Below are 12,732 nucleotides of genomic sequence, written 5' to 3'. Positions count from 1 at the left end.
TTTCTTGCCGCTAACATACTTCACATACGATCAGAATCTCTTTGGATTTTGTGCCAGGTTTCGAGACAAAGTTTCTTTGTGGAATGTGTTATAGGCGTCTCGCATTCAAGTCTGCGCTAAATTTCGAGTTTTTGTAGAAGATGGCTAAGCTTGGGTATTTTGCTTCTGTCTAAATTTGGCATATTTGTTTCGTTGTTTCTACAACAGTGTTCTAAACCGTTTTGTGTACCAAGGAAGAACAACTCCGTCGTTTGTTAATTTATTTGGTATAAATCTCTCAATTGCCACATTTGATCTACACTTATATTACTAATTTGAAATGAGTGGATATTGTCTCTCAGGAAGGCATCAAGTGAATTTTTATCTGCTTTTTTGGAAGAGGTATATTTTTCGAGGATTTGATTACAATATTCAATCTCGCTACGACAACCGTGTGTTCACTAATCCCTGAATCGGTTTTGATGCTCGCTACTAACTCAGGATTATTTGTTGCTAAGAGCCGGCCGTTGTGACCGAGCGGTTCATAGCGCTTCAGTCCGGAACCGTGCTGCTGCTACGGTCGCAGGTTCGAATCCTGGCTCAGGTATGTATGTGATGTCCTTAGGTTAGTTACCTTTAAGTAGTTCTAAGTCTAGGGGACTGATGACCTCAGATGTTAAGTTCCATAATGCTCAGAGCTATTTGAACCATTTTGTTGCTGAGGACATCACACACATCCATGCCCGAGGCAGGATTCGAACCTGCTACCGTAGCGGTTGCGCATTTCCTGACTGAAGTGCTAGAACCGCTCGGCTACACCGGCCGCCTATTGCCAAGAGGTCAAGTGTGTTTTCACAACCTTTTACCGTTCGCGTGAGCTCATGAACTAACTGCTCGAAATAATTTTCAGAGTATGCATTTAGCACACTTCCGGATGATATTTTATGCGTACCTCCGGAATTAAACATGTATATTCGCCATCATATCAAGGGCAAATTAAAGTCACTCCCAACTATTATCGTATGAGTCAGGAACGTGATTGAAATCAAACTCAAGCTTTCTTTCAAGTTTCCTTGTTCTTCGGGCCTCTCAAGAAAAAGGTCTGTAATTTATGCTCCATGGTGGAGAAGTGAATTCTGCTCACTCTCGAGAGTAAAGCTACACTTTCACAGCCCAACCGGTGCTCCAGCTCGCTAGCCGACCCCCTCGCCAACCTGCCAGACTGTGTGTGGGCGACAGTAACCGCTTGGCCGACCCTACCACCTACCCGCAGTGAGAGAGTGTAACGGTCAGTGCTAGCAGGTAACAGCTCTCCGTGAAACTGGTACATCCGCTCCATGGACAAGACTGCGAACAGATCACGGCAAACCCGCTCATCAGGGAAGGAGGGGGGGGGGGGGGGGGTTCGGCCACTTAGTCTGCCTGTGTATGGGGGCCCCCAGCGAGAAACGCTTAGTAAATATGTGCATTAAGTGATGATATTAAAGGGCATTGTATTAATTCGGCACATTTCTGTGGCAATGAACTGTATAAAGTTAAGTAAATCTTTTTATCATTATTGTAAAAAATTTAAATAAGATTTCGCACGTGAAAGTTCCGACGAATCATCTCCCAGAGCAATCAAAAAACCCACAACCCATTACAGGAACGAAAGGGGAAAAAGCTTGGCCGTCATCAGAGTAATGACTTCCTGATATGTTTGGTAAAATATAATACTTTTTCTAAAAACAAATTTTCACGTAGTACGGAACAGCTCAGACTTGACATGCTGGTTTCTTATATATTCTTAATTATAGAACAATAAAATAAATGGGCAGTTCCAAATCCAACTATACACTGAGGTGGCAAAAGTCACGGTATACCTCGTAATATCGTGTCGGATACCCTTTTTTCTGGCGTAATGCAGCAACTCAACAGAGCATGGACTCAATATGGCGTTGGAAGACTCCTGCAGAAATATTGAAGCATGCTGCGTCTATAGCCGTCCGTAATTGCCAACGTGTTGCTGATGCAGATATTGCGCACGAACTGACCTCTCAGTTATGTCCCATAAATGTTCCATGGGATTCATGTCGAGTGATTTGGGTGTCCGTGACATGGTGCATTGCCATCCACAGGAATTCCATCGTTGTTTGGAAACATGAAGTACATGAATGGCTGAAAATGGTTTCCTAGTAGTCTGTCATAACCATTTGTAGTGAACAATCTGTGCAGTTGACCTAGAGGACCCAGTTCATTGCATGTAAACACAACCCACGCCATTATAGAGCAACCACCAACTTGCTCGTGCCTTATTGACAATCTGAACCCATGGCTTCGAACCCTACCATCAGCTCTTACCGACAGAAATCGGGACTCACCTGATCATTCCGCGGTTTTCCAGTCGGCTAGTGTCCAACGGATATGGCCACGATCACAGGATAGGCGCCACAGGTGATATGCTGTAAGCGAAGGCACTCGCGTCGGTCGTCTTCTGTTATAGCCCATTAGCACCGAATTTCGCCGCGTTATTCTAACGAATACGTTCGTCGTACGTCCCACAATGATTTATACGGTTATTTCACGTTGTGCTACTTGTCTGTTAGCACTGACAACTCGAAGCAAATGCTACTGCTCTCGGTCGTTAGGTTATGGCCATCGGCCACTGTGCTATCTGTGGTGAGAGGTAATGCTTGGAATCTGGTAATTTCGGCTCACTCTTGTCACTACGGTTCTCGCAGTATTGAATTCCTAGCGATTTCCGAAATGGTATGTCCATTCGTCTGGCCCCCAACTACTATTCCATCTTCAGTGTCTATTAATTTCCGACGTGCGCCCGCGATCACGTCGGAAACCTTTTCACGTGAATCACCTGAGTACAAATGACTACTCCGTCGGTGCACTGGGCTTTTATACCTTGTCTACGTGATTCTGCTGCCACAATGCTTTGTTCCTACCTCTCTGTATACAATCACCATTACATAAGTATTTATCAGTCAGTTCAGATCTCGACAACACATTGTATAAATGAAAATTAATGGTTAGGTCAGGTTAGTGGTGTTTAACGTCCCGTCGACAACGAGGTCATTAGAGACGGGGCGCAAGCTCGGGTTAGGGAAGGATGGGGAAGGAAATCGGCCGTGCCCTTTCAGAGGAACCATCCCGGCAATTGCCTAAAACGATTTAGGGAAATCACGGAAAACCTAATTCAGGATGGCCGGAGACGGGATTGAACCGTCGTCCTCCCGAATGCGAGTCCAGTGTGCTAACCACTCGAAAATTAATGTTCTTCCACTATAGTAGCTGTGACTTGGTCACTTGACCGAAACTGTGTATATGCAAATAAGTACACATTACTGCAGCTTTTGGTGGTTCCCTGACGCTGTTCTCTAAATTAATTTACGCTTTGTAGCTCTGTTTAGAGAAAATAAATTGAGATATTTAAATGAATAGATTCACTATGAGTCATTTCTTAAAACCATCAGGACGTCCTGATTCCTAGAACGATGTACTAATATGTTTCTAAAACTGTAATTAATTTGGGTGCATGTAATCACTTGTTTTATCGGAGTGTTAACATTCCTGTTGACCCGTTCATAAGACGAATTTTACTATAACTGGCGTATTTTCAGTCCAGTTTATGTGTTTTCTTCTAGGCAATAGAGTGTCGGCCAGAGCCTAGATGTAAGTATATGCACTAAGGCACACAAGCCATGTAAGTTTGTAGGATTCAGCCCCCTTATTTGCGCCTTCTGGACTCTATGCTTGAAAAGCGTAATTGAAGTGTGTTAAATATGACTGATTAGTGTAGGTGAATGTGATGATTGCATTCTGAGTGTAGTGTTTGCGGTGATGTTGATAATGAAGGTGAGGGGAGATATTGAAACATTATGCCAGCACGTAGCCTTCTCCTCTCAAATAAAATGAAGGGAGCCATAGAGCCTGGCGTCCCCACCCGATAGATCTAGATAAACCTTCTCACACACCTTCACTCCATTAATCACTGCGGAGTGAACTGTGATTTGACTCAGGTAGTTGTTCAAAGTCTGGTGACCAGGAGCTTAAAGCTTCCAGGCTTTCTTCTCCTTGCTGGCCGAACGATACAAGTGAAAATTTCTTGTGGCACTCGGATACCAACTGGCTACTTACGAGTTGCCTCCGGCAGCGGAGACGGCTGAGCCTGCTAAAGAAAATGCAAACGTTGGGACGTGGGGCCTTCTTTGTGACTCTCTTTAGTTAAAGTTTTGCGCTTGCTCAATAAATTTGAAATCGAAAGACCAAATCTGCTATGTGACATATGGCATTGTCGTACGGCCATCAGTCTTTCGTGTTACTTTTTTACGAGATAGTGGACGTTATTCTAGTTACAGGAACAAACCGCAGATGGCACGGTTACGTGTAAGGAAGTGTTTTCCGGTATTGAAATGCGTGTGACGTATTCGAGGAGGGATCAAGCGTCTATATCATTCTACTGCGACGTTGATCTTCCCACTAATATGTCGCAGGTGGAAATGCAAGTTTCGGGGGAAACGCTGTGTCTTTTCTATCTTTATTCTCATGTCTCTTTATAACTGACAGTCAAAACAGAGCCAGATTTTTTTTCCGTCTTGTCGTTTATGTAAAACATTGTAATCGAACCTCCTGTATTTCCCTAAGGATGTACCATTCTAAATCAGTTGGAAGAATCCCCTCTCCCACTCTTACTGAGTAACTCGTAGTATGGGCATTTCTTTTCTTTACATTGTTTGCCAGTTTTCCATTTGCTGCTCTCTAAGTCACCTGGGAAATCAGGGATTTACCCACCCACTACATCCAAACACTTCTTTCCCCCTTCTTTACCACCACATCTCTCTCTCTAAGTGTGTGTGTGTGTGTGTGGGGGGGGGGGGGGGTGTATGTGTGTGTGTGTGTGTGTGTGTGTGTGTGTGTGTGTGTGTGTGTGTGTGTGTGTGTGTGTGCGTGCGTGTGTGTGTGTGTATGTGTGTGTGTGTGTGCATTTATCGTCCAGTTTTATTAGTCCCCCACATACGTTAACTATATTTTTGCAACGCTGGAGATCATAACACGTAAAATGCAGTACTCACTCTGGCTTGCGGATCTTTAGGAGGCTACTCGTATGTTTTTATTTTTTATTTATTTCTACATCTCTCTCTAGTATCATGGGAGCTATTCCTGATGTCTTTAGAATGTCCTGTCGTCTTGTCCCTTCTTCTTCTCAGTGTTTTTCATTGTCCTTTTTTTCCTCGATTCTACCTAGAACCTGCTCATTCTGTTTCATATTTGTTCACTTAATTTTCAATACTCTTAGACGACACCGCATCTCAAACGCTTCGAAGTTCTCCTTTCGGTTTTCCCACAGTAGATGATTCCCTACTATACAACGATATGCTCCAAACTTACATTCTCAGCAATTTCTTCATCAGATTAAGGCCGATGTACGATACTGGCAGGCCTCTCTTGGCTAGGAATACGCTTGTTGTCTGTGCCAGTCTGCTTTTTATGTGTTTCTTGCTTCGCCAGCCTCGTGTTATTTTTCTTCCAAGGTATCAACATCGTCTACTTCGTGTCCCCAATTCCAATGTCCAGTGACCCACGTGAATGCGCGGGATCGATAGTACACAGCATGCTTCCGTAACAGCGTGAAAAACTTTAAGAGGACATAGAGAGAGCTTCGCAGAACAATTTGAGGTAGTGAATCTGGGGTCGGAGAAACCGGCTTAAGGAGATGTTGTTGTTGTGGTCTTCAGTCCTGAGACTGGTTTGATGCAGCTCTCCATGCTACTCTATCCTGTGCAAGCTTCTTCATCTCCCAGTACTTACTGCAGCCTACATCCTTGTGAATCTACTTAGTGTGTTCATCTCTTGGTCTCCCTCTACGATTTTCACCCTCCACGCTGCCCTCGAATACTAAAATGGTGATCCCTTGATGCCTCAGAACACGTCCTATCAACCGATCCCTTCTTCTAGTCAAGTTGTGCCACACATTTCTCATCTCTCCAATTCTATTCAATACCACCTCATTAGTTATGTGATCTACCCATCTAATCTTCAGCATTTTTCTGTAGCACCACATTTCGAAAGCTTCTATTCTGTTCTTGTCCAAACTATTTATCGTCCATGTTCCACTTCCACACATGGCTACACTCCATACAAATACTTTCAGGAACGACTTCCTGACACTTAAATCTATACTCGATGTTAACAAATTTCTCTTCTTCAGAAACGCTTTCCTTGCCAATGCCAGTCTACATTTTATATCCTCTGTACTGCGACCATCATCAGTCATTTTGCTCCCCAAATAGCAAAACTCTTTTACTACTTTAAGTATCTCATTTCCCAATCTAATTCCCTCAGCATCACCCGACTTAATTCGACTATATTCCATTATCCTCGTTTTGCTTTTGTTGATGTTCATCTTATATCCTCCTTTCAAGACACTGTCCATTCCGTTCAACTGCTCATCCAAGTCCTTAAGGAGATAATAGGAAGAAAATCACGTTACTTGGTACTTTTTATTTACAATAGTTAACAGCAAATACCATCAGTGACACAATGAACGTACCACTTGTACTGTATCTTACGAATTTGCTGGAAATGACGGCCATGAACCTCAATGCAAGCATGACATCAGTGGACAAGATTGTGACGCATCCTGACACATATCCCTAGTTCAAAAATGGTTCAAATGGCTCTGAGCACCATCAGTGACACAATGAACGTACCACTTGTACTGTATCTTACGAATTTGCTGGAAATGACGGCCATGAACCTCAATGCAAGCATGACATCAGTGGACAAGATTGTGACGCATCCTGACACATATCCCTAGTTCAAAAATGGTTCAAATGGCTCTGAGCACTATGGGACTCAACTGCTGTGGTCATCAGTCCCCTAGAACTTAGAACAACTTAAACCTAACTAACCTAAGAACATCACACACATCCATACCCGAGGCAGGATTCGAACCTGCGACCGTAGCAGTCGCACGGCTCCGGACTGCGCGCCTAGAACCGCGAGACCACCGCGGCCGGCCGTATCCCTGGTGTGTTTCGAATCACATCACAGGCAGCTACAATTCCGGCAACTAATTCCATCTCCGTATCCACCCGTGTCTCATACACAAGTGACTTTAGAATTCCCCATAGGAATACTCAAGGGGTTTCAGGTTAGATGACCTCGCAGGCCATGGAATAGTGCCTCCCCCCTCCCCTCCCCCTTTCAAATACAGCGAGCAGGAAATACTGTGGCGATACTATTCCTTCGTACAGTACTGTTCGTCTCTGAATAACACTGAGTAATGACTGAGTCTGATTTTATTCATAGCACGGTTCTGTCATGGGACAATGTAAATACGATGCAACAGAACCACCTTATGGACAAGTAAAGTAAACATGACTTCCTGGTAATCAGGCTCGTGTTCCTTGTTTCCTTGCAGGAAATAACGAATGTACCTGTAAATAAACAGCACAGTAAGTGTAAAGTTGTACGCATGTTCGTTGCAAATAAGCTGGAAACAATAGTGTTAGACAAAGCGGTACACAAGTTAACTTCCGTATCTCCACAATCTGGCTTCTCCGGCCCTGGTTCCTACCTCAAACTGTTCAGTGGCGCAATCTCTATTCTTGTTACAGTTTTACACGCTCTTACGGAAACACCCTGTACGTCAGTGTATGTTTTCTGAACTGGCGGGAACGTGTTTACCTTGCATAGCCACCGGGGCAGCAGGCGCAACGCCGCCTAATCCGGACCGGTGTAGCTTGCCGAGTTAGTCGTCTGCCGGAGTGGCTTGTGATGCTATCACCGGTGATGGACTGGGCGTGGAGCACTGTCACATTACTCTATGTTGTGGCCGAGTGAGGAAATTCGTCTTGCTGCCTTTCTACTCTCGCTCTGTTTCCTGCAGTCCAGGGCTGGCTATTAACTAGGTGAAACTCTTCGAGAGGAAGCTAGCCTTAAGTCTGCTAAATCTGGCACACGACATAGAAGTTCACGAATTAGTTACTCCAGAACGATCTCAGAGGGATATAATGCGGTGAGAATTTTACGTTAAACTTGTTGCTGTCATAGCTTCCGGCTCACTCGAAACTTTTTCGCCATTCCTGCTTGCTTTTGTTAATATTTTACTTGTGTGTTTATCAGCATTATCTGAACGCTAGTGTGAGTGAAGATAGTTACCGATGTTGCCAGCATACGCCTGATCTTCCTCTGAGTCAATTGTAACTGTTGAGTGCCCTCTTTAAGCGCGCGCGCGCGCGCGTGTGTGTGTGTGTGTGTGTGTGTGTGTGTGTTTTACCTCAGCTTAGGGCCTTATATGACCAAGGTTCTTGTAACTGTTTACTACCCTCTTTAATGTGTGTGTGTGTGTGTGTGTGTGTGTGTGTGTGTGTGTGTGTGTTTTGCCTCAGGTTAGGGTTTCATATGATCAAGGTTTTTTTTCTTTTGGGTTATTGTAATAATATAGGGGGGAGCCAAAGCAGAACACAGTTTTAGCAGCACTTAAGTACAGCTACCTGTTATTTATATTCTATTCTGACCTCTTAAATGTTTTCAGAATATATCTGGAATATTAAGCTTTGAGTTATTTAATCAAGTATAATTTGCATCTTCCTTGTTTTTTCTTAACCAAATCTTACTAGTTGCTAAAACGGTGTTCTGTCGATGTGAATGCTCTTTTTAATTGTTTCTGTCTCTGTATGATAGTTCTGCACGGTTTGTTGTCTTCACTAATTGTTGTTACTATTCCAAGGCTCCAGTGCGCTTTTTAAGCAACGCTCGGGAACCTAATTATTTCAGAAGTATTTGTCTTTAATTGTATTGAAGTAATAGTTAATTAATAAAATAAGCTAGTCATTTGAAGGCCTCATTGCTTATTATTTTCACGAATGCTATGTAACAAACGAATTAGGTGCAGTAGCTCTCCTATTAAATGTAGAGATCTAAGCTAATCAGCTGGAAGTAATTAGATGATTAACTCCAAATCGTACATGATGTCTGCACTTGTTGTTTGTCTTCTTTATACAGTTTTTGTAGAGGCATTGTGACCACAGCAGTATGCTGCATGCATCCTATTGCTAACATTCGCAAATAATGCGATAGTTATAACCTTCTGAAGAATGGCGCTAAGTGCCTGAAACCGATTAAAAATTGAATTTCCCTTATGCACTTGGTTGCTGATTATTTGGATATATACAATTGCAGTTGCCGAAGGTGGATAAAATACTATACCAATTGTGTACTCTGTGGTGTGGAAACTGCGTCAGAACACCTAAGATATCTCTCTCGATCTTGTCTAGCGTTTATCTTGTCTTACATGGTCAGCTGTATGTTATGATTTGGCAAATTTATCTTACTTTAACTTTGTGGCCAGATAGATTTCCTTTTGGCACAATCGTCAGATATCCTAAGGGACAGAACGTCACGTGTGCCATCTGTCAGTCAGGTGTTTGTGTATCGCATTTTCTGAGGCGGAGATTGGGAATTAGCCCAGAATTTGCTTAAACGAGTGTGGAAAACCGCCAGAAAACCATACTAATGGTGGCAAGTGTACCAGCCCAACGGGTGTTGATTCACCGCGTAGGCTGCATCCTGGAGTGATCATCTCCCTCTCTCGCAAACCGGAGCGCTGCGCGTTTATCTATATGGGCAGATCATTTGAGACATCCGACCAATTTTCAGGCCGCCCATCCACTTTTCATGAGATTTCAGCTCTTCATCACGGTCCAGTCACAGTCACTGTCGTAATGCAGAAACGCAGCTGTTTACGTGACGTCCAAAAGGGCATGATCATTGGCTTGCGGACAAAGGTGGAAGTATTCCCGCAATTGCTGAATTTGTAAGCTGTTGACATTCCGCCATGATTAAAGTACACCTTGCATGGCAAAATGGCATTTATGCGAAACCGGAGCTGAGTTAGGAGTGGTGCGCCACGGGCCATGCATGAAACGGGTGGATGGCAGTGTGAAAGCGGTGGCTCGTATTTGTTTTATAGGTTATTATTCCTTGCTGTAGGGGCTGTGATTTTTGGTATTTTTTTGTCCAAACCAGCAAGGCAAAACAGATGCCACTACTTCCACATCAAGTGGATTTAGTGTTCACGTACTCACACTGAGCCGTGAACACTTCCCATTTTATCAATGGGGAATAGCTGAACATGATTACTACTGTTCCCTTAGAATACCTTTAAATGCTTCGACGTCATTGCCTCTGCGGCCTACTAATGATTGCTGGTATTTCAATGGTAGCTTCATCGCGCATAATTTAATCAACTCTCCGTCACTGTATGGTACATCTAAGCATTGATGTTTGTTTGCCATTACTTCGAAAAATTTCACGGGACTCTTCTCTCCTGAATTTTCAAAATATGGGTTCTGTAATAATTCGTACTTCACTCTATTCTGTGCTTCGCTGGACCAATATCGTGAGAGAAACTTCTCTCTGAAATATTCGTACGATCGGCATGTCGCTGCAACATTCTGCATGGTTTCTGCGACTGTTCCTGACATGTGTGCACATATAAAGCCTAATTTGTGTGCTAGCGTCCAGTGTTCTGGTAATCCTACTCGGAACTGATCAATAAATGTTCGTGGATGTTATGAGTTTCCTTCTCGAAAGTATTGAAATTTTCTGACTGTGAGGAAATGATCGTTGTCGTACTTCGTCATAGTTCCATATGAAATTAGCGATTCTTCGCCACTTTTGTTTCTGATCATTTCTCCCGTCGTTCTTCCCTGTTGTGGTAGATCCATTGGATATTGTCCTCTGTAACTTTCGCCTACCCTTGCGTAGTATCGTTGGAGTGGTACGCAATAATTTTCTTCCATCAGTTGTGAACGTGTAGCAGAATGCATTGCACTGTACTCTTCGCGACCTGGCTTTCCATTGCCACGTATGTTACTTTCCGTCTGTGATTGGAATCGCAAATGCGTAATATCTTCGTTAATTGCTTGTTTTTCCGGTGCTGTTACAGATACGGATGTGGTTGCAGACTCTGTGTTTGTTCGATCCTGTTAACTACGCTCTTCAATGATTTCCAACAATTCTGTCCCCAATTTCTGAAATTGTCGCTTCGTTTGCGCTTCTATTTTGACTATGCAGTTACCATATCTTTTCAGCGCTGCTTTTGTGATACGTTTGTGAAACACACTGTTTTCAACAACTTCACGCGCTGTACCTGCTGCTTGTCTAGTAATTTTGTTTATCTGTTTCTCTAGTTTCTTGACTTCTCCCTGGGTGTTGTTACGTAATGTTTTGATCTCGTCCTGAATGTCAGTACGCAATGTTTGTACGTCCGCTTGTACCGTGTCAATGTCTGTTCTCAATTGATTGTAACCTGTTATTAAGTTTCCTATCACTGCTCGAGATTCTTTTGCCTCGTCTTCAATATGACTTAGGTGTAACTGAATTTTTTTGTTTTGTTCTTTAATCTCACGCATTTGTCTCGTGGTTTCTGCATTCTGAATTTGAATTTGGTTCACTATGTCTTTATTTTGCCTTGTCATGGTTTCCGTAATTTGTTGTAATAATTCTGCCAGATTGGTGGATCCTATTGCGGTTTGTTCCGGCGTCCTACGCTTTGTGTTTTCGCCCAAGTGTTGGTTCGCAAACGATTGCATTGACCTCTGCTGTGACACGTTTCTAATCGCATTCCTTGTACTCTGTGGTGAGGGAGCTCTTATTACTTGTACTATGGGTTCTACATATTCAAGAGGCAAGTTAGAATCGTCATCGACTGTCTCTCTACTTTCTTGCTCCTCTGTGGTATGCTGACCTAGGTTTTCTGTGCCTTGGCGTACATTATCCTCGTTATGGTGCGTTATATATCCTATTTCTCGCGATACTGCATCGTTTGTTGTACTGTCCTCTATTCTCTGTCCATTTTCATGCTGGGTTTCTACCTCAATTCGGTCAAGGTCTCAATCTGTCATTGCTAATCTTACCGAATGCCTTATTTTCTGTTTTAAAAGCAATTCACGCGCCCTACTTCGCGTCAACATGCGCTCATACGATCTCACGCGTTTCATAACATTTTTGTTCTCACAACTTGACAAACCATTCACTTACTTGTAGGGTCAGAACCAACTTCTCAACGTCCGCCACCTGCGCGCTTGCATTGAATAGAAAACTTAATTCTAACAATATTAAAATTCATAACTTAATTATGCTATTGTTTCTGCTAGACTGTCTATATTCAATACTTTCTATCGCTGCAGCTACTGTTTTCGACTATGCCTAACTTTAGATAAACATTTTTTACTACGAAAATTTTTCAGCAGTTATTTTTCTGACCTAGTTAGGCATGTGGTCGACCTTCAAACATGGTATTTTACCATCCTGGCAGGGTCGCCATTTTCTAAACGTTCATGGTGGTGTCTGTTTGTTCTATATCGTGTCTCCCTACCACTTTCGCGCAACGACGCTCTGAGCGTGTTTTTTAGAGAATTGACTACTTTGAACCTGGGACCTGTTGCTGGTAAGGAGACGCCAGACCACACATGACATGTAGAATTCAGAAGAGTTCAGTGAGACTAGCGATGATATAACCAAATACTAAATGATCTCAGCGTCAGCTCCACTGCACTCCCCGTAAAAAAAATCTTAATACTAACTAAATTTAGTGGAAGGGTTTCAAGGCTTTCCTATTTTTAGTTAGCTGGTAAAATAACGTCGAAATATCAGTTAAATTTACCATTGGAAATTTTATTCCACTCACAAAACATCGTTTATGAATTGCACTATTGATAAAAGGAAATGTTTTAATACAGGATGGTAAAAACC

Source organism: Schistocerca gregaria, chromosome 5, assembly GCF_023897955.1.
Source record: "Schistocerca gregaria isolate iqSchGreg1 chromosome 5, iqSchGreg1.2, whole genome shotgun sequence".
NCBI classification, from domain to species: domain Eukaryota; kingdom Metazoa; phylum Arthropoda; class Insecta; order Orthoptera; family Acrididae; genus Schistocerca; species Schistocerca gregaria.
The sequence above is the reverse complement of the archived record's forward strand: the minus strand, read 5'-3'. Positions refer to the sequence as shown.